Below are 14,547 nucleotides of genomic sequence, written 5' to 3'. Positions count from 1 at the left end.
TTTCTCATTGGTGGGAAATTTAACTTCAAGATTAGCTAGGGTATGAGTCTAGATGAACACACCGCAATATCACTCATATTCGAGTAGTGAACAGGCCAACCTGAACTGTAAAACATCCCATAAGTGGAGGTAAGGCATAGGTTAGGAGTGAACTTAACACTGTTATGGGCAATTGGACTTCAAATAAAGTGTGGAAGGCAGTAAGGTTACTTTTTTCATGTTATGCGGATTAAACACACAGGGGAGTTAGCTCAAATGGTAGAGCGCTTGCTTAGCATGCGAGAGGTAGCGGGATCGATGCCCGCATTCTCCATTATAAAATTTGCATACATTTTACTTTTTAACTTGTCATTGCCAAGGTCATTGCAGAGTAAGAACAGAAAAATCACAGATGGCTTTCAAATATGGTCTCATTATAACAACTAAAGTGGTTTAATCAAAAGGGTTCAGGTATTCTTTAGCATGTGAGAGGAATTTGAATTCTTATGCAATCTCAAAATGAAGTTCTCACAACTTCCGTTTTCATTTTCTCTTATATTTTTTGACACTCTGTCCTCTGAAGGATGTATAAATCTGGCTTTCCTTGCAAAACAAGAGTAGAGGAATATCCAGGATTTGATTTTCTTCACAAAAAGGGATTGGTCTGCATACTGTCTTAAGGAGGGAGCCCGGCTAGCTCAGTCGGTAGAGCATGAGACTCTTAATCCCAGGGTCGTGGGTTGAGCCCCACGTTGGGCGAAAACGAGTAATTTTTGCCTGAATATTGCATTGACTCTCATAATATGGAGATTAATCTTGCATTAGACCTGCAATAACTCCCAAAAATTGTCCAGGAATGGATTTCCTTCATAAAAAATGATTAGTCTGCATACCATCTTGAAGTGGGAGCCCGGCTAGCTCAGTCAGTAGAGCATGAGACTCTTAATCTCAGGGTCGTGGGTTCGAGCCCCACGTTGGGCGAAAATGAGTAATTTTTGCTGGATTATTGCATTGACTCTCATAATCTGGTGAATATTCTTGCATTAGACATGCAATAACTATCAGAAATGGTATCTCCCTTGGTTTCTCATTGGTGGGAAATTTAACTTCAAGATTAGCTAGGGTATGAGTCTAGATGAACACACCGCAATATCACTCATATTCGAGTAGTAAACAGGCCAACCTGAACTGTAAAACATCCCATAAGTGGAGGTAAGGCATACGTTAGGAGTGAACTTAACACTGTTATGGGCAATTGGACTTCAAATAAAGTGTGGAAGGCAGTAAGGTTACTTTTTTCATGTTATGCAGATTAAACACACAGGGGAATTAGCTCAAATGGTAGAGCGCTCGCTTAGCATGCGAGAGGTAGCGGGATCGATGCCCGCATTCTCCATTATAAAATTTGCATACATTTTATTTTTAACTTGTCATTGCCAAGGTCATTGCAGAGTAAGAACGGAAAAATCACAGATGGCTTTCAAATATGGTCTCATTATAACAACTAAAGTGGTTTAATCAAAAGGGTTCAGGTATTCTTTAGCATGTGAGAGGAATTTGAATTCTTATGCAATCTCAAAATGAAGTTCTCACAACTTCCGTTTTCATTTTCTCTTATATTTTTTGACACTCTGTCCTCTGAAGGATGTATAAATCTGGCTTTCCTTGCAAAACAAGAGTAGAGGAATATCCAGGATTTGATTTTCTTCACAAAAAGGGATTGGTCTGCATACTGTCTTAAGGAGGGAGCCCGGCTAGCTCAGTCGGTAGAGCATGAGACTCTTAATCTCAGGGTTGTGGGTTCAAGCCCCACGTTGGGCGAAAACGAGTAATTTTTGCCTGAATATTGCATTGACTCTCATAATATGGAGATTAATCTTGCATTAGACCTGCAATAACTCCCAAAAATTGTCCAGGAATGGATTTCCTTCATTAAAAAATGATTAGTCTGCATACCATCTTGAAGTGGGAGCCCGGCTAGCTCAGTCGGTAGAGCATGAGACTCTTAATCCCAGGGTCGTGGGTTCGAGCCCCACGTTGGGCAAAAACGAGTAATTTTTGCTGGATTATTGCATTGACTCTCATAATCTGGTGAATATTCTTGCATTAGACATGCAATAACTATCAGAAATGGTATCTCCCTTGGTTTCTCATTGGTGGGAAATTTAACTTCAAGATTAGCTAGGGTATGAGTCTAGATGAACACACCGCAATATCACTCATATTCGAGTAGTAAACAGGCCAACCTGAACTGTAAAACATCCCATAAGTGGAGGTAAGGCATAAGTTAGGAGTGAACTTAACACTGTTATGGGCAATTGGACTTCAAATAAAGTGTGGAAGGCAGTAAGGTTACTTTTTTCATGTTATGCAGATTAAACACACAGGGGAATTAGCTCAAATGGTAGAGCGCTCGCTTAGCATGCGAGAGGTAGCAGGATCGATGCCCGCATTCTCCATTATAAAATTTGCATACATTTTAGTTTTAACTTGTCATTGCCAAGGTCATTGCAGAGTAAGAACAGAAAAATCACAGATGGCTTTCAAATATGGTCTCATTATAACAACTAAAGTGGTTTAATCAAAAGGGTTCAGGTATTCTTTAGCATGTGAGAGGAATTTGAATTCTTATGCAATCTCAAAATGAAGTTCTCACAACTTCCATTTTCATTTTCTCTTATTTTTTTTTACACTCTGTCCTCTGAAGGATGTATAAATCTGGCTTTCCTTGCAATACAAGAGTAGAGGAATATCCAGGATTTGATTTTCTTCACAAAAAGGGATTGGTCTGCATACTGTCTTATGGAGGGAGCCCGGCTAGCTCAGTCGGTAGAGCATGAGACTCTTAATCCCAGGGTCGTGGGTTCGAGCCCCACGTTGGGCGAAAACGAGTAATTTTTGCCTGAATATTGCATTGACTCTCATAATATGGAGATCAATCTTGCATTAGACCTGCAATAACTCCCAAAAATTGTCCAGGAATGGATTTCCTTCATAAAAAATGATTAGTCTGCATACCATCTTGAAGTGGGAGCCTGGCTAGCTCAGTCGGTAGAGCATGAGACCCTTAATCTCAGGGTCGTGGGTTCGAGCCCCACGTTGGGCGAAAAAGAGTAATTTTTGCTGGACTCTCATAATCTTGTGATTATTCTTGCATTAGACATGCAATAACTATCAAAAATGGTATCTCCCTTGGTTTCTCATTGGTGGGAAATTTAGCTTCAAGATTAGCTAGGGTATGAGTCTAGATGAACACACCGCAATATCACTCATATTCGAGTAGTAAACAGGCCAACCTGAACTGTAAAACATCCCATAAGTGGAGGTAAGGCATAAGTTAGGAGTGAACTTAACACTGTTATGGGCAATTGGACTTCAAATAAAGTGTGGAAGGCAGAAAGGTTACTTTTTTCATGTTATGCAGATTAAACACACAGGGGAATTAGCTCAAATGGTAGAGCGCTCGCTTAGCATGCGAGAGGTAGCGGGATCAATGCCCGCATTCTCCATTATAAAATTTGCATACATTTTATTTTTAACTTGTCATTGCCAAGGTCATTGCAGAGTAAGAACAGAAAAATCACAGATGGCTTTCAAATATGGTCTCATTATAACAACTAAAGTGGTTTAATCAAAAGGGTTCAGGTATTCTTTAGCATGTGAGAGGAATTTGAATTCTTATGCAATCTCAAAATGAAGTTCTCACAACTTCCATTTTCATTTTCTCTTATTTTTTTTTACACTCTGTCCTCTGAAGGATGTATAAATCTGGCTTTCCTTGCAATACAAGAGTAGAGGAATATCCAGGATTTGATTTTCTTCACAAAAAGGGATTGGTCTGCATACTTTCTTAAGGAGGGAACCCGGCTAGCTCAGTCGGTAGAGCATGAGACTCTTAATCTCAGGGTCGAGGGTTCGAGCCACACGTTTGGCGAAAACGAGTAATTTTTGCCTGAATATTGCATTGACTCTCATAATATGGAGCTTAATCTTGCATTAGACCTGCAATAACTCCCAAAAATTGTCCAGGAATGGATTTCCTTCATAAAAAATAATTAGTCTGCATACCATCTTGAAGTGGGAACCCGGCTAGCTCAGTCGGTAGAGCATGAGACTCTTAATCTCAGGGTCGTGGGTTCGAGCCCCACGTTGGGCGAAAATGAGTAATTTTTGCTGGACTCTCATAATCTTGTGATTATTCTTGCATTAGACATGCAATAACTATCAAAAATGGTATCTCCCTTGGTTTCTCATTGGTGGGAAATTTAGCTTCAAGATTAGCTAGGGTATGAGTCTAGATGAACACACCGCAATATCACTCATATTCGAGTAGTAAACAGGCCAACCTGAACTGTAAAACATCCCATAAGTGGAGGTAAGGCATAAGTTAGGAGTGAACTTAACACTGTTATGGGCAATTGGACTTCAAATAAAGTGTGGAAGGCAGTAAGGTTACTTTTTTCATGTTATGCAGATTAAACACACAGGGGAATTAGCTCAAATGGTAGAGCGCTCGCTTAGCATGCGAGAGGTAGCGGGATCAATGCCCGCATTCTCCATTATAAAATTTGCATACATTTTATTTTTAACTTGTCATTGCCAAGGTCATTGCAGAGTAAGAACAGAAAAATCACAGATGGCTTTAAAATATGGTCTCATTATAACAACTAAAGTGGTTTAATCAAAAGGGTTCAGGTATTCTTTAGCATGTGAGAGGAATTTGAATTCTTATGCAATCTCAAAATGAAGTTCTCACAACTTCCGTTTTCATTTTCTCTTATTTTTTTTGACACTCTGTCCTCTGAAGGATGTATAAATCTGGCTTCCTTGCAAAACAAGAGTAGAGGAATATCCAGGATTTGATTTTCTTCACAAAAAGGGATTGGTCTGCATACTGTCTTAAGGAGGGAGCCTGGCTAGCTCAGTCGGTAGAGCATGAGACTCTTAATCTCAGGGTCGTGGGTTCGAGCCCCACGTTGGGCGAAAACAAGTAATTTTTGCCTGAATATTGCATTGACTCTCATAATATGGAGATTAATCTTGCATTAGACCTGCAATAACTCCCAAAAATTGTCCAGGAATGGATTTCCTTCATAAAAAATGATTAGTCTGCATACCATCTTGAAGTGGGAGCCCGGCTAGCTCAGTCGGTAGAGCATGAGACTCTTAATCTCAGGGTCGTGGGTTCGAGCCCCACGTTGGGCGAAAATGAGTAATTTTTGCTGGATTATTGCATTGACTCTCATAATCTGGTGAATATTCTTGCATTAGACATGCAATAACTATCAGAAATGGTATCTCCCTTGGTTTCTCATTGGTGGGAAATTTAACTTCAAGATTAGCTAGGGTATGAGTCTAGATGAACACACCGCAATATCACTCATATTCGAGTAGTAAACAGGCCAACCTGAACTGTAAAACATCCCATAAGTGGAGGTAAGGCATAAGTTAGGAGTGAACTTAACACTGTTATGGGCAATTGGACTTCAAATAAAGTGTGGAAGGCAGTAAGGTTACTTTTTTCATGTTATGCAGATTAAACACACAGGGGAATTAGCTCAAATGGTAGAGCGCTCGCTTAGCATGTGAGAGGTAGCGGGATCGATGCCCGCATTCTCCATTATAAAATTTGCATACATTTTATTTTTAACTTGTCATTGCCAAGGTCATTGCAGAGTAAGAACAGAAAAATCACAGATGGCTTTCAAATATGGTCTCATTATAACAACTAAAGTGGTTTAATCAAAAGGGTTCAGGTATTCTTTAGCATGTGAGAGGAATTTGAATTCTTATGCAATCTCAAAATGAAGTTCTCACAACTTCCATTTTCATTTTCTCTTATTTTTTTTTACACTCTGTCCTCTGAAGGATGTATAAATCTGGCTTTCCTTGCAATACAAGAGTAGAGGAATATCCAGGATTTGATTTTCTTCACAAAAAGGGATTGGTCTGCATACTGTCTTATGGAGGGAGCCCGGCTAGCTCAGTTGGTAGAGCATGAGACTCTTAATCCCAGGGTCGTGGGTTCGAGCCCCACGTTGGGCGAAAACGAGTAATTTTTGCCTGAATATTGCATTGACTCTCATAATATGGAGATCAATCTTGCATTAGACCTGCAATAACTCCCAAAAATTGTCCAGGAATGGATTTCCTTCATAAAAAATGATTAGTCTGCATACCATCTTGAAGTGGGAGCCCGGCTAGCTCAGTCGGTAGAGCATGAGACCCTTAATCTCAGGGTCGTGGGTTCGAGCCCCACGTTGGGCGAAAATGAGTAATTTTTGCTGTATTATTGCATTGACTCTCATAATCTGGTGAATATTCTTGCATTAGACATGCAATAACTATCAGAAATGGTATCTCCCTTGGTTTCTCATTGGTGGGAAATTTAACTTCAAGATTAGCTAGGGTATGAGTCTAGATGAACACACCGCAATATCACTCATATTCGAGTAGTAAACAGGCCAACCTGAACTGTAAAACATCCCATAAGTGGAGGTAAGGCATAGGTTAGGAGTGAACTTAACACTGTTATGGGCAATTGGACTTCAAATAAAGTGTGGAAGGCAGTAAGGTTACTTTTTTCATGTTATGCAGATTAAACACACAGGGGAGTTAGCTCAAATGGTAGAGCGCTCGCTTAGCATGCGAAAGGTAGCGGGATCGATGCCCGCATTCTCCATTATAAAATTTGCATACATTTTACTTTTTAACTTGTCATTGCCAAGGTCATTGCAGAGTAAGAACAGAAAAATCACAGATGGCTTTCAAATATGGTCTCATTATAACAACTAAAGTGGTTTAATCAAAAGGGTTCAGGTATTCTTTAGCATGTGAGAGGAATTTGAATTCTTATGCAATCTCAAAATGAAGTTCTCACAACTTCCGTTTTCATTTTCTCTTATTTTTTTTGACACTCTGTCCTCTGAAGGATGTATAAATCTGGCTTTCCTTGCAAAACAAGAGTAGAGGAATATCCAGGATTTGATTTTCTTCACAAAAAGGGATTGGTCTGCATACTGTCTTAAGGAGGGAGCCCGGCTAGCTCAGTCGGTAGAGCATGAGACTCTTAATCTCAGGGTCGTGGGTTCGAGCCCCACGTTGGGCGAAAACGAGTAATTTTTGCCTGAATATTGCATTGACTCTCATAATATGGAGATTAATCTTGCATTAGACCTGCAATAACTCCCAAAAATTGTCCAGGAATGGATTTCCTTCATAAAAAATGATTAGTCTGCATACCATCTTGAAGTGGGAGCCCGGCTAGCTCAGTCGGTAGAGCATGAGACTCTTAATCTCAGGGTCGTGGGTTCGAGCCCCACGTTGGGCGAAAATGAGTAATTTTTGCTGGATTATTGCATTGACTCTCATAATCTGGTGAATATTCTTGCATTAGACATGCAATAACTATCAGAAATGGTATCTCCCTTGGTTTCTCATTGGTGGGAAATTTAACTTCAAGATTAGCTAGGGTATGAGTCTAGATGAACACACCGCAATATCACTCATATTCGAGTAGTGAACAGGCCAACCTGAACTGTAAAACATCCCATAAGTGGAGGTAAGGCATAGGTTAGGAGTGAACTTAACACTGTTATGGGCAATTGGACTTCAAATAAAGTGTGGAAGGCAGTAAGGTTACTTTTTTCATGTTATGCAGATTAAACACACAGGGGAGTTAGCTCAAATGGTAGAGCGCTTGCTTAGCATGCGAGAGGTAGCGGGATCGATGCCCGCATTCTCCATTATAAAATTTGCATACATTTTACTTTTTAACTTGTCATTGCCAAGGTCATTGCAGAGTAAGAACAGAAAAATCACAGATGGCTTTCAAATATGGTCTCATTATAACAACTAAAGTGGTTTAATCAAAAGGGTTCAGGTATTCTTTAGCATGTGAGAGGAATTTGAATTCTTATGCAATCTCAAAATGAAGTTCTCACAACTTCCGTTTTCATTTTCTCTTATATTTTTTGACACTCTGTCCTCTGAAGGATGTATAAATCTGGCTTTCCTTGCAAAACAAGAGTAGAGGAATATCCAGGATTTGATTTTCTTCACAAAAAGGGATTGGTCTGCATACTGTCTTAAGGAGGGAGCCCGGCTAGCTCAGTCGGTAGAGCATGAGACTCTTAATCCCAGGGTCGTGGGTTGAGCCCCACGTTGGGCGAAAACGAGTAATTTTTGCCTGAATATTGCATTGACTCTCATAATATGGAGATTAATCTTGCATTAGACCTGCAATAACTCCCAAAAATTGTCCAGGAATGGATTTCCTTCATAAAAAATGATTAGTCTGCATACCATCTTGAAGTGGGAGCCCGGCTAGCTCAGTCAGTAGAGCATGAGACTCTTAATCTCAGGGTCGTGGGTTCGAGCCCCACGTTGGGCGAAAATGAGTAATTTTTGCTGGATTATTGCATTGACTCTCATAATCTGGTGAATATTCTTGCATTAGACATGCAATAACTATCAGAAATGGTATCTCCCTTGGTTTCTCATTGGTGGGAAATTTAACTTCAAGATTAGCTAGGGTATGAGTCTAGATGAACACACCGCAATATCACTCATATTCGAGTAGTAAACAGGCCAACCTGAACTGTAAAACATCCCATAAGTGGAGGTAAGGCATACGTTAGGAGTGAACTTAACACTGTTATGGGCAATTGGACTTCAAATAAAGTGTGGAAGGCAGTAAGGTTACTTTTTTCATGTTATGCAGATTAAACACACAGGGGAATTAGCTCAAATGGTAGAGCGCTCGCTTAGCATGCGAGAGGTAGCGGGATCGATGCCCGCATTCTCCATTATAAAATTTGCATACATTTTATTTTTAACTTGTCATTGCCAAGGTCATTGCAGAGTAAGAACGGAAAAATCACAGATGGCTTTCAAATATGGTCTCATTATAACAACTAAAGTGGTTTAATCAAAAGGGTTCAGGTATTCTTTAGCATGTGAGAGGAATTTGAATTCTTATGCAATCTCAAAATGAAGTTCTCACAACTTCCGTTTTCATTTTCTCTTATATTTTTTGACACTCTGTCCTCTGAAGGATGTATAAATCTGGCTTTCCTTGCAAAACAAGAGTAGAGGAATATCCAGGATTTGATTTTCTTCACAAAAAGGGATTGGTCTGCATACTGTCTTAAGGAGGGAGCCCGGCTAGCTCAGTCGGTAGAGCATGAGACTCTTAATCTCAGGGTTGTGGGTTCAAGCCCCACGTTGGGCGAAAACGAGTAATTTTTGCCTGAATATTGCATTGACTCTCATAATATGGAGATTAATCTTGCATTAGACCTGCAATAACTCCCAAAAATTGTCCAGGAATGGATTTCCTTCATTAAAAAATGATTAGTCTGCATACCATCTTGAAGTGGGAGCCCGTCTAGCTCAGTCGGTAGAGCATGAGACTCTTAATCCCAGGGTCGTGGGTTCGAGCCCCACGTTGGGCGAAAACGAGTAATTTTTGCTGGATTATTGCATTGACTCTCATAATCTGGTGAATATTCTTGCATTAGACATGCAATAACTATCAGAAATGGTATCTCCCTTGGTTTCTCATTGGTGGGAAATTTAGCTTCAAGATTAGCTAGGGTATGAGTCTAGATGAACACACCGCAATATCACTCATATTCGAGTAGTAAACAGGCCAACCTGAACTGTAAAACATCCCATTAGTGGAGGTAAGGCATAAGTTAGGAGTGAACTTAACACTGTTATGGGCAATTGGACTTCAAATAAAGTGTGGAAGGCAGTAAGGTTACTTTTTCATGTTATGCAGATTAAACACACAGGGGAATTAGCTCAAATGGTAGAGCGCTCGCTTAGCATGCGAGAGGTAGCGGGATCGATGCCCGCATTCTCCATTATAAAATTTGCATACATTTTATTTTTAACTTGTCATTGCCAAGGTCATTGCAGAGTAAGAACAGAAAAATCACAGATGGCTTTCAAATATGGTCTCATTATAACAACTAAAGTGGTTTAATCAAAAGGGTTCAGGTATTCTTTAGCATGTGAGAGGAATTTGAATTCTTATGCAATCTCAAAATGAAGTTCTCACAACTTCCATTTTCATTTTCTCTTATTTTTTTTGACACTCTGTCCTCTGAAGGATGTATAAATCTGGCTTTCCTTGCAAAACAAGAGTAGAGGAATATCCAGGATTTGATTTTTTTCACAAAAAGGGATTGGTCTGCATACTGTCTTAAGGAGGGAGCCCGGCTAGCTCAGTCGGTAGAGCATGAGACTCTTAATCTCAGGGTCGTGGGTTCGAGCCCCACGTTGGGCGAAAATGAGTAATTTTTGCCTGAATATTGCATTGACTCTCATAATATGGAGATTAATCTTGCATTAGACCTGCAATAACTCCCAAAAATTGTCCAGGAATGGATTTCCTTCATAAAAAATGATTAGTCTGCATACCATCTTGAAGTGGGAGCCCGGCTAGCTCAGTCGGTAGAGCATGAGACTCTTAATCTCAGGGTCGTGGGTTCGAGCCCCACGTTGGGCGAAAATGAGTAATTTTTGCTGGACTCTCATAATCTTGTGATTATTCTTGCATTAGACATGCAATAACTATCAAAAATGGTATCTCCCTTGGATTCTCATTGGTGGGAAATGTAACTTCAAGATTAGGTAGGGTATGAGTCTAGATGAACACACCACAATATCACTCATATTCGAGTAGTAAACAGGCCAACCTGAACTGTAAAACATCCCATAAGTGGAGGTAAGGCATAAGTTAGGAGTGAACTGAACACTGTTATGGGCAATTGGACTTCAAATAAAGTGTGGAAGGCAGTGAGGTTACTTTTTTCATGTTATGCAGATTAAACACACAGGGGAATTAGCTCAAATGGTAGAGCGCTCGCTTAGCATGCGAGAGGTAGCGGGATCGATGCCCGCATTCTCCATTATAAAATTTGCATACATTTTATTTTTAACTTGTCATTGCCAAGGTCATTGCAGAGTAAGAACAGAAAAATCACAGATGGCTTTCAAATATGGTCTCATTATAACAACTAAAGTGGTTTAATCAAAAGGGTTCAGGTATTCTTTAGCATGTGAGAGGAATTTGAATTCTTATGCAATCTCAAAATGAAGTTCTCACAACTTCCGTTTTCATTTTCTCTTATTTTTTTGGACACTCTGTCCTCTGAAGGATGTATAAATCTGGCTTTCCTTGCAAAACAAGAGTAGAGGAATATCCAGGATTTGATTTTCTTCACAAAAAGGGATTGGTCTGCATACTGTCTTAAGGAGGGAGCCCGGCTAGCTCAGTCGGTAGAGCGTGAGACTCTTAATCTCAGGGTCGTGGGTTCGAGCCCCACGTTGCGCGAAAACGAGTAACTTTTGCCTGAATATTGCATTGACTCTCATAATATGGAGATTAATCTTGCATTAGACCTGCAATAACTCCCAAAAATTGTCCAGGAATGGATTTCCTTCATAAAAAATGATTAGTCTGCATACCATCTTGAAGTGGGAGCCCGGCTAGCTCAGTCGGTAGAGCATGAGACCCTTAATCTCAGGGTCGTGGGTTCGAGCCCCACGTTGGGCGAAAATGAGTAATTTTTGCTGGATTATTGCATTGACTCTCATAATCTGGTGAATATTCTTGCATTAGACATGCAATAACTATCAGAAATGGTATCTCCCTTGGTTTCTCATTGGTGGGAAATTTAACTTCAAGATTAGCTAGGGTATGAGTCTAGATGAACACACCGCAATATCACTCATATTCGAGTAGTAAACAGGCCAACCTGAACTGTAAAACATCCCATAAGTGGAGGTAAGGCATAAGTTAGGAGTGAACTTAACACTGTTATGGGCAATTGGACTTCAAATAAAGTGTGGAAGGCAGTAAGGTTACTTTTTTCATGTTATGCAGATTAAACACACAGGGGAATTAGCTCAAATGGTAGAGCGCTCGCTTAGCATGCGAGAAGTAACGGGATCGATGCCCGCATTCTCCATTATAAAATTTGCATACATTTTATTTTTAACTTGTCATTGCCAAGGTCATTGCAGAGTAAGAACAGAAAAATCACAGATGGCTTTCAAATATGGTCTCATTATAACAACTAAAGTGGTTTATTCAAAAGGGTTCAGGTATTCTTTAGCATGTGAGAGGAATTTGAATTCTTATGCAATCTCAAAATGAAGTTCTCACAACTTCCATTTTCATTTTCTCTTATTTTTTTTGACACTCTGTCCTCTGAAGGATGTATAAATCTGGCTTTACTTGCAAAACAAGAGTAGAGGAATATCCAGGATTTGATTTTCTTCACAAAAAGGGATTGGTCTGCATACTGTCTTAAGGAGGGAGCCCGGCTAGCTCAGTCGGTAGAGCATGAGACTCTTAATCTCAGGGTCGTGGGTTAGAGCCCCAAGTTGGGCGAAAAAGAGTAATTTTTGCCTGAATATTGCATTGACTCTCATAATATGGAGATTAATCTTGCATTAGACCTCGAATAACTCCCAAAAATTGTCCAGGAATGGATTTCCTTCATAAAAAATGATTAGTCTGCATACCATCTTGAAGTGGGAGCCCGGCTAGCTCAGTCGGTAGAGCATGAGACTCTTAATCTCAGGGTCGTGGGTTCGAGCCCCACGTTGGGCGAAAATGAGTAATTTTTGCTGGACTCTCATAATCTTGTGATTATTCTTGCATTAGACATGCAATAACTATCAAAAATGGTATCTCCCTTGGATTCTCATTGGTGGGAAATGTAACTTCAAGATTAGGTAGGGTATGAGTCTAGATGAACACACCACAATATCACTCATATTCGAGTAGTAAACAGGCCAACCTGAACTGTAAAACATCCCATAAGTGGAGGTAAGGCATAAGTTAGGAGTGAACTGAACACTGTTATGGGCAATTGGACTTCAAATAAAGTGTGGAAGGCAGTGAGGTTACTTTTTTCATGTTATGCAGATTAAACACACAGGGGAATTAGCTCAAATGGTAGAGCGCTCGCTTAGCATGCGAGAGGTAGCGGGATCGATGCCCGCATTCTCCATTATAAAATTTGCATACATTTTATTTTTAACTTGTCATTGCCAAGGTCATTGCAGAGTAAGAACAGAAAAATCACAGATGGCTTTCAAATATGGTCTCATTATAACAACTAAAGTGGTTTAATCAAAAGGGTTCAGGTATTCTTTAGCATGTGAGAGGAATTTGAATTCTTATGCAATCTCAAAATGAAGTTCTCACAACTTCCGTTTTCATTTTCTCTTATTTTTTTTTGACACTCTGTCCTCTGAAGGATGTATAAATCTGGCTTTCCTTGCAAAACAAGAGTAGAGGAATATCCAGGATTTGATTTTCTTCACAAAAAGGGATTGGTCTGCATACTGTCTTAAGGAGGGAGCCCGGCTAGCTCAGTCGGTAGAGCATGAGACTCTTAATCTCAGGGTCGTGGGTTCGAGCCCCACGTTGCGCGAAAACGAGTAACTTTTGCCTGAATATTGCATTGACTCTCATAATATGGAGATTAATCTTGCATTAGACCTGCAATAACTCCCAAAAATTGTCCAGGAATGGATTTCCCTCATAAAAAATGATTAGTCTGCATACCATCTTGAAGTGGGAGCCCGGCTAGCTCAGTCGGTAGAGCATGAGACCCTTAATCTCAGGGTCGTGGGTTCGAGCCCCACGTTGGGCGAAAATGAGTAATTTTTGCTGGATTATTGCATTGACTCTCATAATCTGGTGAATATTCTTGCATTAGACATGCAATAACTATCAGAAATGGTATCTCCCTTGGTTTCTCATTGGTGGGAAATTTAACTTCAAGATTAGCTTGGGTATGAGTCTAGATGAACACACCGCAATATCACTCATATTCGAGTAGTAAACAGGCCAACCTGAACTGTAAAACATCCCATAAGTGGAGGTAAGGCATAAGTTAGGAGTGAACTTAACACTGTTATGGGCAATTGGACTTCAAATAAAGTGTGGAAGGCAGTAAGGTTACTTTTTTCATGTTATGCAGATTAAACACACAGGGGAATTAGCTCAAATGGTAGAGCGCTCGCTTAGCATGCGAGAAGTAACGGGATCGATGCCCGCATTCTCCATTATAAAATTTGCATACATTTTATTTTTAACTTGTCATTGCCAAGGTCATTGCAGAGTAAGAACAGAAAAATCACAGATGGCTTTCAAATATGGTCTCATTATAACAACTAAAGTGGTTTATTCAAAAGGGTTCAGGTATTCTTTAGCATGTGAGAGGAATTTGAATTCTTATGCAATCTCAAAATGAAGTTCTCACAACTTCCATTTTCATTTTCTCTTATTTTTTTTGACACTCTGTCCTCTGAAGGATGTATAAATCTGGCTTTCCTTGCAAAACAAGAGTAGAGGAATATCCAGGATTTGATTTTCTTCACAAAAAGGGATTGGTCTGCATACTGTCTTAAGGAGGGAGCCCGGCTAGCTCAGTCGGTAGAGCATGAGACTCTTAATCTCAGGGTCGTGGGTTAGAGCCCCAAGTTGGGCGAAAAAGAGTAATTTTTGCCTGAATATTGCATTGACTCTCATAATATGGA

At 39.9% G+C, this 14,547-nt stretch overlaps 11 non-coding genes across 11 annotated transcripts; all 11 read left to right on the top strand.

The window, feature by feature from the left end:
- Positions 1-1,302: 1,302 nt before the first annotated feature.
- Positions 1,303-1,375, top strand: TRNAA-AGC (transfer RNA alanine (anticodon AGC)). Its single transcript has one exon. It is a non-coding gene; the product is annotated as a tRNA-Ala (tRNA).
- A 3,736-nt stretch (positions 1,376-5,111) lies between these two features.
- Positions 5,112-5,184, top strand: TRNAK-CUU (transfer RNA lysine (anticodon CUU)). Its single transcript has one exon. It is a non-coding gene; the product is annotated as a tRNA-Lys (tRNA).
- Positions 5,185-7,014: 1,830 nt separating this feature from the next.
- TRNAK-CUU (transfer RNA lysine (anticodon CUU)) lies at positions 7,015-7,087 on the top strand. Its single transcript has one exon. It is a non-coding gene; the product is annotated as a tRNA-Lys (tRNA).
- A 149-nt stretch (positions 7,088-7,236) lies between these two features.
- TRNAK-CUU (transfer RNA lysine (anticodon CUU)) lies at positions 7,237-7,309 on the top strand. The gene has a single exon. It is a non-coding gene; the product is annotated as a tRNA-Lys (tRNA).
- Positions 7,310-8,713: 1,404 nt separating this feature from the next.
- Positions 8,714-8,786, top strand: TRNAA-AGC (transfer RNA alanine (anticodon AGC)). The gene has a single exon. It is a non-coding gene; the product is annotated as a tRNA-Ala (tRNA).
- A 989-nt stretch (positions 8,787-9,775) lies between these two features.
- Positions 9,776-9,848, top strand: TRNAA-AGC (transfer RNA alanine (anticodon AGC)). The gene has a single exon. It is a non-coding gene; the product is annotated as a tRNA-Ala (tRNA).
- A 352-nt stretch (positions 9,849-10,200) lies between these two features.
- Positions 10,201-10,273, top strand: TRNAK-CUU (transfer RNA lysine (anticodon CUU)). Its single transcript has one exon. It is a non-coding gene; the product is annotated as a tRNA-Lys (tRNA).
- Positions 10,274-10,422: 149 nt separating this feature from the next.
- Positions 10,423-10,495, top strand: TRNAK-CUU (transfer RNA lysine (anticodon CUU)). The gene has a single exon. It is a non-coding gene; the product is annotated as a tRNA-Lys (tRNA).
- Positions 10,496-10,825: 330 nt separating this feature from the next.
- TRNAA-AGC (transfer RNA alanine (anticodon AGC)) lies at positions 10,826-10,898 on the top strand. The gene has a single exon. It is a non-coding gene; the product is annotated as a tRNA-Ala (tRNA).
- Positions 10,899-12,534: 1,636 nt separating this feature from the next.
- TRNAK-CUU (transfer RNA lysine (anticodon CUU)) lies at positions 12,535-12,607 on the top strand. The gene has a single exon. It is a non-coding gene; the product is annotated as a tRNA-Lys (tRNA).
- Positions 12,608-12,937: 330 nt separating this feature from the next.
- On the top strand, positions 12,938-13,010 carry TRNAA-AGC (transfer RNA alanine (anticodon AGC)). Its single transcript has one exon. It is a non-coding gene; the product is annotated as a tRNA-Ala (tRNA).
- Positions 13,011-14,547: the final 1,537 nt, after the last annotated feature.

Source organism: Lissotriton vulgaris, chromosome 1_1 (assembly GCF_964263255.1).
Source record: "Lissotriton vulgaris chromosome 1_1, aLisVul1.2, whole genome shotgun sequence".
Taxonomy (NCBI): Eukaryota; Metazoa; Chordata; class Amphibia; order Caudata; family Salamandridae; genus Lissotriton; species Lissotriton vulgaris.
The sequence above is the reverse complement of the archived record's forward strand: the minus strand, read 5'-3'. Positions and strand labels throughout refer to the sequence as shown.